This window comes from Xiphophorus hellerii, chromosome 9 (assembly GCF_003331165.1).
Source record: "Xiphophorus hellerii strain 12219 chromosome 9, Xiphophorus_hellerii-4.1, whole genome shotgun sequence".
NCBI lineage: Eukaryota > Metazoa > Chordata > Actinopteri > Cyprinodontiformes > Poeciliidae > Xiphophorus > Xiphophorus hellerii.
Window position 1 is genome coordinate 7,028,309 of NC_045680.1, and position 14,223 is coordinate 7,042,531.

Sequence of the window (14,223 nt, forward strand, 5' to 3'; positions counted from 1 at the left end):
TCCTACTGTTAGTAGCCAAAAGAAGACGGGTCCAGTATGAGCATAACATGGTCAGCACCAATACCCAGCTAAGCTGTAATATTTTAACCGGGGGACCCCCAACCGCCAGACCCCAGGCATATATGGTATATATGCATATACCATACATATATTGATACCTGAGTCCAGAGTAATGAATGTGTAGTAATCTTTGTGTCCCATCTTCCACCTTATTCTGCCCCAATGGTACACTACAATATTTGGGAGGAAAAGTATGATCCATGGCAAGTAAACAGTGAACAATGCTCTCCTCTGAATGATGCTCACTGACACCTCTAAGCCAAAATCAGACTCAACCATCTGAATGTTGCAGCTTACATTGAGACTCATTGGACCAGGCAACATCCAGTTTTTTATATTATATGATTTAGATGATCGACTGAATTGTTGCCTTGGTTTCTTTTCTTTGGCTTCCATAGTAGCACCCTGTGAGGTCTTCTGTTGTAGTTTGAAATCTGCTTCATGGTTTGATGTGTTGCACAACTGAAGATGATGCTCTAAAAATCTCAGTTGTCAAGAGTGCTTTATTTTTTACTTTTTGGGCCTTTCTATCTTAACACAAGAGATGGTTGAGTGTCAAAGTCAAAGCATACATCTTCACTATACATCAGTGTTATTTGTGCTACACTCTGATTCAAGATTACAATTTAGAGGTAGATATCCCTTTCTAGGAAATGTTCTTTTTCTTCATCATAAAGGCTTGATGATGCCTTTATGTGCTCATAATTATAAGCCGCTTGAACAGCACTGACTTGAACAAGCCCATATTTATGGTATTTTTAATTAATTTTAATTATGTTTCCCAGTGATTTAAGCTTTTCAATACAACCTTGCAGGGGTTAATAATGCAGTGGTTTTTACATTGTCTATTCTGAAGGAAGGAACTGAAAAAAAAATATTTTCTGTAGGCTCGCTTTCCAGTCGAGCATACAGTGGAATGGGCTGTATGTTATGAATAAGGCCTGACTGAATGTGTTTTTGTTCAGTTTTCCATTTTTCTTATCTTCTCTGTTATTGAAGAAGTACACAGAATTTGCAATAATGCAGTGTTTTTTTTCTGCTTTGCACACATTGCAGCAACATGAAGCTGTTGGGAACATTTTTAACTCCCTTATACAAACACATACGGTTGGGTAGTGAGCTGTGAGCTCTGTCAAGCAGCCACGAGTGCACAGCACTGAGCTGTGGTTAAACAGATCCAGTATAGACACTGACAGAGGACAGTAGCTGCTGCTATTGTACTGCTGACATGCAACTTCAGCAGTGTGTCCACTTTTAGAACAAATACAAATTAGCTCAGACAGCATGCTGCATTTCTGCTCCACTCAAATGCAAAGCAAACCATTACCAAACCATGCCTGCACAAAATGTCTTTATGTGGCTGTGTCACCTTGTCAAAGCATTCTGAGAAGAAGGAGCAAAGTAAAGTGTTCTATTTTTAATCAGTGTCATTATCCTGCACTCAATGTTGTTTGTTTGTGTAATTATATTCATTCATGGCCACAAAATTTCCATAACCTGGATGTTTTTTTTAAAAGCATATTTAAAATAAGTGCAACCCCTTTTAACAATGTAAATATGAAGTGGAGTTACAGTATTTCCTATACCACTTGTATTTTGCAGAACTCTGCAGGTCTTTTGTACAGTTTTCACATAATCAATTTTGCAACTTGTAAAGTTCCAAGCTGTTTGGTCCAAGCCTTTGGAACTTTGGTACAATCATCTCATATGTATCTCACATGTGAGAGGGATGATGTTAACAAAATCCCGTATGATGTTTTATTTCTTTTTCTTTCTGACAGTCAATTCTAAATAGCATAGCAGAAAGACTGCAATAGCGTTCTTTTAGCTTTGTCTTTACTAATCTGAAAAAATAACTTTATTTCCAGGTTTCACAAAGTAATCCCTTACTCACATGGAGGGTAAACACTGTGACATTTTGCTGCAGCAAGACTTTATTAATTTTGAATGCCGAAAAGTCACAGGTTTAAAATGAAATTTTACAGCCCCATGTTTACTTATGTAAGTTTGCTTTTGAATGCTCAGTTTTCTCTTTGAGTTCAATCTTATCGCCATTGTTTCCAGTTTAAAAGTAATTTAATAAAGCTAAAGAGATAAAAACAACCTGAAGGGCTTTTCAGTCCCTGATCAAATGCTTTGCTTCTGCACTGTAGGTGAAAGATTCTATCAGCTTTATTAATGTCAGGTGCAACATGCCATCTCTAATCAGGGAGCCTGTATGAGCTTCGGTGACACTATGGACCAAAGGGAAGTCAAGCGCCTGTGAAGGTTAACAGTCGTCACCTCAATTTGTCTACTCCTCCCATCAACTCCAACTCATGTCAAAAGCTACATTGGACGGGGGCTGTTTATGGATGAGTAGTGTTTGATGAAATGTAAGTGGTGGAATGCATTACAAAATGTCAGCATGTCTATTCCCTGAAAGAAGTAGTGTCAATTACACAGAGGAAATGAGTCCTGCACCGTAGCATAGGAAGAGCAGGCATGGAATATTTAGGGACACATGCTCTGGTTGCGTTTTGTGGGTCCTTTGTGATTTTGTGTCAACCTGGGGGCTATTAAGTGTCCAAAAGTGTTTTTGGTTGGTTTGAAAAGAACTGCGGAGGAAAGATTATTTGAGACAAAAAATCTGTTTGAATATTCCCCCACATCTTTACGAAAAATGCTTTAAAAACTCCACAGTCTGAGCAATTAGGGAGTTGAATGGTCTTTTTTTTTTTCTTTTAAGAAAAAAGGATGTTCGGGACTTAAACATATCTATGTATTTATTCATGCCTCTAAAGAGTGTGTGTGCCTCCTCCAGCAAAGTAAAAAATCCCTAGGTAGTTTGCCCATAATTACAATGTTTAACAGCACTCTGCTCATAGCGCAATTACCAGACTGGTCCCTAAAAACCCTTCCTGTCGAGGCAGCTCACTATAATTTATTGCTGCTTGTAAGCTGCTTTTTCCCAGCAGTTCCCCTAGTCTTTCTTGTGACAGTATGATTCCAGAGGAAAATATTGATTAGAAAATCTCTGACTTTTTGTTGTTTGTCAGTTTACGATAGCCTAGAACTACAAATCCAGCTAACGGTATTCTCCTCAATCTACATTATGAACAAGACCTTTCCTTCTCTATACTTTCTGTTTGACTGAAGCTGGAAGAAACTTTTACCTAAAATCTAAAACTTTTATACACAAGTGTTGATCTTGGAAAGGTAAATGCCTAACTTTAATCTGAAAAGCAGGCAGGCAAAGAGAATAGATTTAATACAGCGGAAAAAATGCATTTTCAAAATGACTTCGAGCACCGATACAAGTTTTCAGTATGCTATATCTAAGTTTGTAAATATTAACAATAACCCATTTAATTTTAACTAATATCCCAAACACAATATCTTACTATATTTGATAATGCAGGACATATAGTGTTTGCTACCAGTCTTCCCCATTACTCTTTGCCCTATTTCCTGTCAATGTACTTTTCAATAAAGGCCACTAGAGCTTGAAAGATTAAATACAAAACTATTTTTCTTCCATGTTTTTCTTTGAAGGTAAATGTGAAGTATCATTAATTATTTCTCACTTAAATAATAAAAGTGGTAATAGTCTTTCAGAAGTACATTACCAAGTGTTTTATCACAAATAATTTGATGTTTAAATGTGTGGAATATAATATATATATTTTTAAATTTGTGCATTTAATATAACAAATCACCAGAGATCAAGATGCCTTACAAGAGTTTTCATATTTTAACATTCACTTTGAAATAAAACTGAAACAGAATATGTCTTATTTGTAACTATAACTTATCTGGTCTGTTTTGTAAGGCACTCAGATGGATCTCAGCTCTTCCTCAGAGCGACAACCATATAACAGAGACCTAAAACACCATTGCACTGTTCATTAATAACAATTATTTGCAAAGCGAAGTACTTCATTTATGAGGCAAGAAAACAGCTCTGTTAGTAAGTTTTAGCTGCTGTGTTGGAGCAAAGCAAACTCTCCAGAAACAATAGAAATGTAAAGCTCAAGTTGGAACACAAAACTATTGTGAATCATTTTATACCAAAAGTGTGGAATTTAAAATCTGAATAATTGTCATTTCAGAAAAAATGACATGTTTACTGCCATTTAATAATAAAATTACCCAAGAGATAGCTTAGCTTTAGCTTTAAAACAATATTAAGATCCTTCTCCAAAACAGGGAAATTTCTTGTTGTTGAAATGTATGAATTATTTTTAAAGGTAAAAGAATGTGTTTTCTTTGTAAAGCATGGAATTATGAAAAATAAAAATTTCACTTGGGAAATAACGAAAATTAATATGGAAACAAAAACAAAAACATATGAACCAGCTTCATAGGTTCCAGGTTTAGGTATATCACTGAAAGGAGAAACATTTTCCACATGAATTTATTTTCTATCTTTAAGATTAAACTCAATGTTTTGCAGAACTTTAAGTTCAGTTTACTTATTCATGTGTGTAAAGTAACAAGATATGAAATGTGATTAAATTGGCAGAATAAAAGTACAAAATTCCCATAAGTTTAATGAATTTTATTGTCAGAAATTACAGGAGATTAGAGTCACAAATAAACAGTTGCACACATAAAGTGAACTTTTGCTAATTTCTGGACCTTCTCCCAAAATTACATTCAGACTTCTCAGCACATAGTTTGGGAACCTCTTGGCATCCACCATAATCTCATACAAGCTCACTTAGTAAGAGTAAAGTATAGGAAAATGTTACAACTTAGCACGTAAATGAGGGCTCCCACAGACTCAGGCATACAGCAGTTGTGTGTAATCATCAGCTTTAATTCCTAAAATATGACACCCTGATGGAAATACAGTTTTACTCCAAGGCAGTGAGAGTGAGAAAGCTCCAAAATAACTTTTAAAGCCACATTTTTATCAAACTCTGTGACTCACATGGTAGATGAAAGTGTTTTATCATATTCAAAATTAGGCACATCTGAACATTTTAGTTACTCTGCATTGTAATGCATAGATAGGGCCAAGATTGAAATTTTCAGTAACAAACGCTGTAAGGGGAGATTTTTTGTAAAAGATTTAGACATAGAAAATCACCTCATGTCCACTGCAAAGTATAAATAGAGAATCTGTGACACTGTAGGCCAGTTTCTCCTCCAAACACCCAGTGGATCTTGTTAAGAGTGCAGGGCATCATGGACTCTCTGAAAATCCAGTCTTTGTAAATGACTGGTGGCCCCTATCAATGGGCCGTTTAACAGGACAATGATCTGAAACATTTGGGCAAGTCAACGCAGAAATGGTTCATTGAACACAAAATCAAACTTCCACCAACTGTGTCAGGAGACCTAAATCCTTAAGAGAACTTGTGTGGACAGCAGATAGGAAAAGTTCATCAGAGAAGACCAGGGATGCTGCAGGATCAAGAGAGATTGTGCAAAGAAAATTGTTCAAATTTCTCTCTGTATGTTCTATAAGTTGCCAGTTTTACCATTTGTGATACTGAAAAAATAAATCGGCACATTTGTGAATAATGACAAAGTCCCCTCCTCTGAGAAACATCCATTTCACAGATATGTGCTTGTCCTGATCAATACCTCCTGCAGTAGTTTTGCAGAGAGTCTAAATCTCAATGTCAGAATGGATGTGCTTTTACTTAAAGTGTAGTGCTTCGGCTTTTGTACAGACCAAACTTTTCCTCTCTGGAGACCCGACAGGGGAATGAAACACAGAACAGGAGGAGAAGGCAAAAGGTAACTGTCGCCCGCCAATAAATCAATACGCTGCTTTATTACTTCAGAGAACAAAAGGCTCTGCACCAAGATCGATTACTGAGCTGAGGAGCCTCCAATATGAAAAAAAATATAAATAAATAAAACTCTGCTGGCATTTGGCTGCTCCATCCCCACGACCAGATCAGCATCAATTTATTACTGATGTGATGGTTTCCGCCTGATGTGTTTTTGTATAAGCACAAATCAATCCTGAGTTTATTAGCTGCTATGATGCATTGTAAAATGACATTACTTGTGGTGCTAGATGAATGCCATTCATTAGAAGGGCAGACTGGATCGACTGATGTGCTGAGAATAACAGACAGAGAGTAAAAGAGGTAATAAAAGCGGCGCATTCGGGTGTTTTGGATGAACATAGCGATGACTGGATATTATAATCTTCTCTGTGAACTTTAAGATTTAATAGTACGTGTAATACAATCAATAGTATACTTTCCACATGCAAGAAAAACAACTACCCGCTAAAGTAAATGAAGCAAAATCTGCTAAATAGAATAACATTTAACTCTATATTTATGGATATAACTTTTTAAAAAACAAATCAAGTTAAATGTCTTCATTTAATCAATTACCCAGTTTTAAAAAGTTGAACAATTCCATTTAGTAAGTACCATAATTCAAAAGAAAATCAGCTTAAAGTGTAAAAATGCAGTTTTACTGTTTACTATTAGTTTTCTTTTGATTTATTTGACAACTTGTTTTTTTGAACTGGGATTCTAAAAAGCTGGTTAAGTGCAACAACCACTAGATTCAGAGATATGTGAAAGAGACGCTACTTTAAATCATAAAAAAGTAGCCCTCCAGGATTTGTTTTGCTTTCACGGGTGTCTGTAATGTATGAGTCAGTTTTCAATTTGGGAAAAAAATCAAGTACTTAAGGCTCCTTTTAGTGCCTGAGTGAAGACAATCAGCCAGGAACAGGAGGAACCTCCAGTGCCAATCACTGCCCCTTGAGCTGTTGCTGTGGTTACCTCTCAGTGCACAGATGACAGCCATCCTCTGCAAGGAGAACCTTTGGAAACTGACGACAAGCAATGTTTCTTGATGTTTTATTGTTAATTATCTGGCATAAACAATGTATTACAGACCTATGCTATGTATGATAGAATTATGTATTTTACAACCGGTTTGCAGGTAAAGCTGAACTGAAAATATTTTTATTGATTAAACAATTAAACATTCCTTTCAAAAGTTACAATTTCACCATCTTCAGCCAGTTTAGTTTTTCATGTTCCATTATATTGCATCTTAAAAAAAAACAACTACAACAAAAAAAATTCCTTTGGAAAATGTAAGAATATGGTGTCCTTGTAAATTATCTCACACAGAGAAGAGAAAACAGCATGAAACAATCAGCAGAGAGAATGGCAGAATGAGTCGGACACTGGCTCTACTTTCATTATGGAAATATTCTTTCAAAAGTCCTCACACAACATGGTGGTAATAAGACTGCTCAGACGTCCCTGCAGAACACAAATGTTCCACGCTTCAATGAAAGTGCAGCTCATAAACCACCAAAAGCACACTGTGAGCTCACTTTAGAGTGATACTCCACTCACATTCAAGGACCACTGATTTATGTGGGGTAACAGTAGCTGGATATATACTGTATTACTTCAGCTATGCCACTGCCTTAAATACGTAGTGCAGAAAAGAAAATAAGTGACATGTAAAAATGGTTTCACTAAACTAGTACTAAACTGGTGTTAGTGCTTGTTTCAGCTCCAGTTTTTTTGTGTTTCCACCATAACATGTATGTGATACAGGTTCTGTGTTAGTGCCAACTAGGAGCTTCACCAGGGCAAATGATTGCTTTAACGAGGACCAAGAGGCTGGCCTATGGAAATCAAAAATTGAGCTAATGTTTTAAGCACCATATTTAACACTCAGCAGTTGCTTTGTGCTTTGCCAAACACCAAACAGAAAATATAAAAGAAACACAAAACTTTAAGTAAATTGATGTCTTAGCAGAGGAATAACAAAACAATCATTATGTCTTCTGTTTACTGTTTACCTTTATTAATGATGGTCAATTCTTGGTCTTCAAAATACCCTTCAGGTTGGCAGTCACATATTTACAGATTAGTTGAAAGACAAATGACAGTACATGCAGGAATCTTATCAGCCATAATGGGATAATTGGATGTGAAACTGTCATTTTACCTGGTGAGTGACTGGAAGGCGAAGAAGTGTGGGTGTGGGGGGTAATAGTGAAAAGAAAACAACCAGCAAAAAAAAAAAGCAACCTAATCAGCTGTCCCCATCGAGAGCCATTTTATGCTGCAACATCAATTACTAAAGAATTGCTTTAGGGAGACTGTGGCCAGGCTTTCCATTGCTTCCCTTATTAGTCTCTCCTTTGCTGTGACATGTACTCATCAGAGGATTCTGGCACAGCCACGAGACAAGGTCAGTTATGAATTATTGGGATTGTGTCAGATTTTAGCAAATATACAGCTTCACAGTCAATGTCTGGGTCTGTGTATGTTGACAATAGAGTGGATTGTAAAATCAGCATTATTAGTTCTCTGGACAAAAGAGGCCTAAGGCATATCAAAGTAGTAACTCCAAAAGGATTTTTCTAAAATATTTTCACCTTGAGGGTGTTTTAAGTGGCTGATCGGAACGGTTGCCTCTATTTATAATGAAATATCTCTTCAAATAAACAAGTTTTGTCAGGGTGTAGATCTCTATTTTATCCTTTTATATTATATTATATGTATATACAGTACAGACCAAAAGTTTGGACACACCTTCTAATTCAGTGGGTTTTCTTTATTTTATTTTCATGACTTTTTATAAGGCAAGAAATCCCACTTTTTAACCTGACAGGGCACACCTATGAAGTGAAAACCATTTCAGGTGACTACCTCTTGTAGCTCATCAGGAAAATGCAGAGTGTGTGCAAAGCAGTAATCACAGCAAAAGGTTGCTACTTTGAAGAAACTAGAATATAAGGGGTATTTTCAGTTGTTTTACACTTTTTTGTTTAGTGCATATTTCCACATGTGTTATTCATACTTTTGATGCCTTCAGTGTGAATCTACAATGTCAATAGTCATGAAAATAAAGGAAATTCATTGAATTAAAAGGTGTGTCCAAACTTTTGGTCTGTACTGTATATATATATATAAAATAATTCTTATGATTAGTTTGCCACATGGCACATGTTTTTTTTTTCATTGTATATAACTCATATAGTCTTCCCTCACTGGTCAAGACAAATGCATAACGACAAGGATCAATGCATATCTGCATGCTGGGGTGTGTTTGTGTGCAGCCCATAGTGAGCAAAGGCTTCACACAGTCCAACTTTAACTCAAAGCTGAACAAAAGATTCATCCAAATCTGTTTTGTGGAAATATATTTTAGCCTAAAGTTAATAAAAGCACATATAAAATCATCTGTGGAGTCTGTGAATACTCCACAGATGGGCGTGAACACCCCTTCACACACTATGCTTAGCAGAAATTATAATTCATTTAAAACTGCTATCCACCTCATTTATCAAACATACATTTTCATGCTCATTTGAGGATTTAGCAATTTGGACATGAACGCAGAGCACACTTAAATTCTACGTCTGGTTTCACATTGTGCTTGTTAGACTGTCAGTATGGTCTTGTAGTGTAGCAGAGAAAATGAAGCTGTGTCAGAGATATATACTTACCCAAAATAAGGTTCAAGATTTAATAACATGCCAAAGGCTTCATCAAGTTATGTTGTTTCAGTAGCCTAAATATTACAGAAGATGTAAGAAAAAATGAAATTGTACACTTGCCTATTCAATTGACAAGATGGACACTAATGGGAAAAAAGGGAAAACTAATTTTTAGCCACTGGAATAGAACATGTTTTCAATTAGCAGTGATTCCTAAAGAAGATTATTATTTTTCTTAAAACAATGTTACTGAATGAATCTGAACTATGAGTGAAAATTATTGCTCAATGCGTAACACTGAAAAGTCTTTCAAGAGATCATATCCAACCACCATGAAAGGTGATTTAAACGGTCTCTTGCTGTTGATTTCTCTTGCGTAACTGCATACAGGAGTGAGGGTTCTGTGGATGAAAAATATTTCTTATCTACAATGACAGGAGTCTATCACCAGCATGGCATTATGAAATTCTTTTAAAATATAGAGGCACAATATATGAAACCCAATACTTCAAAGCCATATCAGTGCTATTGGTCTCCAAAGTCAGGTTTTGGGACTTTGGACATTTTAGCAGAAAATTGGGAAAGTGTGCCTTCATACACTTACCACAGTACTGAAGGCATATGTGGAAGGAGAGATGTACTGATCGGGTCTGGATTAACTGGAACAACTTTGCTGTGCATGGCCAATAAAATTTTTAACATCCTTTTTTGCTTGTGTAGTTCTGTGCAAAAATTGGTTTAATTTGGTTCTTCATAACATAATAAACTAATATGTGTCAGACAGCATCTCTGTCATCACTAATATGAAATACTTTGAGTAGTCACATCCAGCTTTTTCATCACCAGCTTTTTCTCGGACACCAAACAGATATATTCCAAATCTTTGCTGGGCAGGTAAATATCCTGATATTCTACAGGTGCAATCAGATTTTTACATACACTGTAAAAAAAGACACATACCCTTGATGGAGGCCAGATGGAGACAAAAGAATGGATGTATTTTAACGCAGAACCTCAATCATACTGCTTCCTTTTGTGACATCGTGGTAAAATTAAGAAAAAAAAAAAAACAGCCAATATGTCAGGAAGGAAACCTCCTCCACAGCCTCCTAGAGACCTCCACAGATCTACAAATGTTTTGACATGTTATCATCACAATGGTTTGACAGGACATTTTTATTTCTCTAACAGTTTCAAGTTTGTTTGAATGAATGATACATTTTCGTCACACTCCAAGATTACTTGAGTAGTACCACAGGATTCTGTTCTTGAACCTCTTCTTTTTGGGTATGAAAAATATAAATATTTTCTTAAGGCAATTATTAATAAAACTAATGAATTAGATCAAAATTACCAAGTCAGTGAACCACCTAAATTTCATAAAATTAAATAGAAACATTATTGAAGTAATTTGAATAATGAAAGTGTGCTGTTTGATGAACAGAATCAATTGTAATGCATGTGTGACTGAATTAACATGTTTTTTTGAAATGTTGTGAATTGATGCTAGAAAGGTAAACTGAATTGAATTAAACTGATTTCTGAACAGGCCTCTTTCAGTTGTAAACTGCCTGCAGTGCTGGTGGGAATGTACTGTCGAAGGAGGAGGCAGAATCTGAGCAGTTTTTTTTGTGTCTAAGGTTTGTATGTTCCAGAAAAGACATTTTATTTCTATGAGGAATCAAGGTTGAACACCGCAAAACTGTTAAAATCAAAATTAACTAAGTATTCCTGTGACAGCGAGAATCAAAGACAGTACTTATGTAAATAAAGGATGGAAAATGGCTAGTTCAATCACTTCAAAACACAAAAAGCCTTCTTAAAAAGGAATGATTGAAGATTTGGAAAGTTCATCCGAAGAAACTACTTGTAAGCTTTTATCAATAAAGCTTCCATTACAGACACACACAACATATCAAACCTTGACCAGCCCTAAGTGTTAAGAAATGATCATTAAGAGCCTCAATGCTACTCCAAATGTTGCAGAGGATGCTTGTACTTACAACCTTACGGTGATGTATGTCGGTAATCAGCAGAAGATGTTGACTGAACGACTGGGATAATTAAGGTTGAACCAGCAAACATAATCAAAGTCCAATCAGGCTGCATTGTGGCAAACCACTTTGCCTGAAGAAGCCCATGTTAATTTATGTCCCAATAAAGTGTTTGGCGAGGGGAGAAGAAGTTGTTTGTGTTTAAGTAAGCATTTGATCTGAGCAAAAATAAATGTTTGTAGATTATGATAGAAACCTAGTCACAAGTGGCAGCATAGATTTACACAGCACTTACAGTATGTAAAGGTTTTGGATTGTTATAAATTCCATAAAAAAAGAAGATATTAAAAATTAGGTTTTATATTCCACCTTTGTGTTTTGATGACTTTTGCTTCTTACCTGCTCCAAACATCATTTAGCATCCTGCCTCAGACTGAGGAGAAAATGCAGTTTAATGCACTTTAATAGCTGGGATTTAGTCAAGCAATTTGACCTCTAACTTTCATATATCTTCTCTTTTACATTCAACAAATCACAGCTGTTTTTGGTTTTGCAAACATTTTTACAAATGATCATAGTCTTTGCAGACTACATTGAATGTAACATTTGTCAACAAACATATTTAATTCAGGTTTAGTTACTGTTGGCATAACCCTCCCACGGTCTTAGCACAACTCTCAGGAAGAGGGTAGCAGATGTCACGGTAGGACAAAGGTGAGTGTGGAGGGTGTCTCGTCAGACTGTCAGTTGCAGAAACCACACACACACACGCCCACACAAAAAACTTGTAAGAGCTCAGCCAGGGTCAGTGAGGTCCCAGTGGACAGCACAAGGGGTGAAAAACTTGTGGGGTCCCAATGATCCTGTTTCTTAAAACTCCAAGAGGGTTAATGGGAAATAAAATGTTCAGCTATATAAACTTTTGCTGAATTGAAAAACCCTTTAAGTGACTGCTGCAACCTGGGTGTCACAGACCCTTCCTCCTAGAAAGTGAAAGGCGTTTTAACCACGTCTACGTCGTCTACAAAGTAAGATAAGCTACAAATTAAACCCCACAGGAGGATGATCATTCCATTTTTAGAACAGAAAACATTCAATGTCAGACTCCCACTGTGATTGACATTGCCAGTCAAATAGGATAGCCTGATACATCTTCTATTGTGTTTTGCTAGGTTTGAACTGTCACTGAATCAATTGTTTTCCACTGCAAGTGGAAAACAACATAAGGAGCAAATAAGAGCAGTTTGATCCCGCAGTACATAAATGGCACCATGGCAACTTAATTTTCTTGTTTTGTTTTTCAAATATATTTCTACATATGTTTACAAATAAATACAATCTAATCAAATATGGGAAGAAATCAATTATTATACTTGCGACAACTTGCTTCTACTCATATAGGAAGGAATGGAATAATTGAGGATTGAAGGCATTATGTTTTTTTGTGCCTTGCTTTTTTTTAATGAAATAAAATCACTTCAGTCTTTCTGTATGAACCTGTGATTCTGTATGATCAGTTGAAGTGGAAGAAAAATCCAATCATTAATGTTAGCATTTAAAGAAGAAACAAAGGTCTATTGGATAGCATCACCATACCTGTACACTCACAACTTCCCATTGAAGTTGAAAATCCTAACTATAGGATTTTAAAATGAAAATGTTAATGCAAACACATAAATCTGTGGATTTCTCCAAATATTTATTTTCATTTAGTAGATGTGTTGTGTAATAGATGTGGGCAATGCACTAAAATAATGATGAGGCAGAGAAGCCTAGTTTTTAATAAAGGATTTGTATCATTGTCATCATTGTATTCATAAACAAGGGTTAAAAGCTGTAAAACTGCTTTAGCAGGAGAGATATATTATTGATTGAAGGGGTAGATTAGAAATTAATGACTCATGTGGTCCACATTGAATAATCAATTTCAATTAATATCAATTTCACAGTGCAGCTGCTCTGTAACAGATACCCAATATCAGTGTTGGTGGCATTAATTTTTCAACTTCTTGGAGAGAATATGCATATACATTGAACTACACACAAGCAAAGTGTAGTCCAGGGTACAAAAAACATGAACTCTGTTGCTCTCCTACTACAGGTGGTCAATCTCAGTGTAACTTTAGTACCTTTTTGTCATCAACACAAACAGATCCTCCATTTCTCTCCTTCCGGGCAAAGCAAAGTGCAAGAATTTGGAGAGAGGAAGTGAGATCATATCTCTGTTTTCCCACTTGGCCCTGAAAAGCATCCATCACGCAAGTCTGATTTAAAATGACATTGATGAGGTGCTTTAATGTGTGTGTCTGTGTGCATCTGTGCATGTAACTACATGTGGTTGAGAGGGAAGCATCTCCCCTGAGGGGTGCAAGTAATATTTTAAATCCAAATTGCTTGGATCGGGTGATTGCTCCACGCAAACAGAATAGTGACATCTCAATAGGCATGCCCTTATCAGAAAAATAATAGGGCTAGTTTCATGACCAAATCTAGATATGCAGACTGTCAAATGAGAGGAAAAAAGGTCCAAAACAATTGAACCAAAGACGATGCTTATTAGAGAAGTTCAATTTGCATAAATTGTGTGTCAGACATATTGGCTAAAATGTCAAAAACTAAATGAAAAAAAAAAAAGCTTTTCTAATGTCACTGCTAAAATTGCTTCTTGATCAGTGTGAATGAATTTGACAAAGCAGTGACATTATGGCTGTCTGGTGGAAATAAATTGTTGCTGAG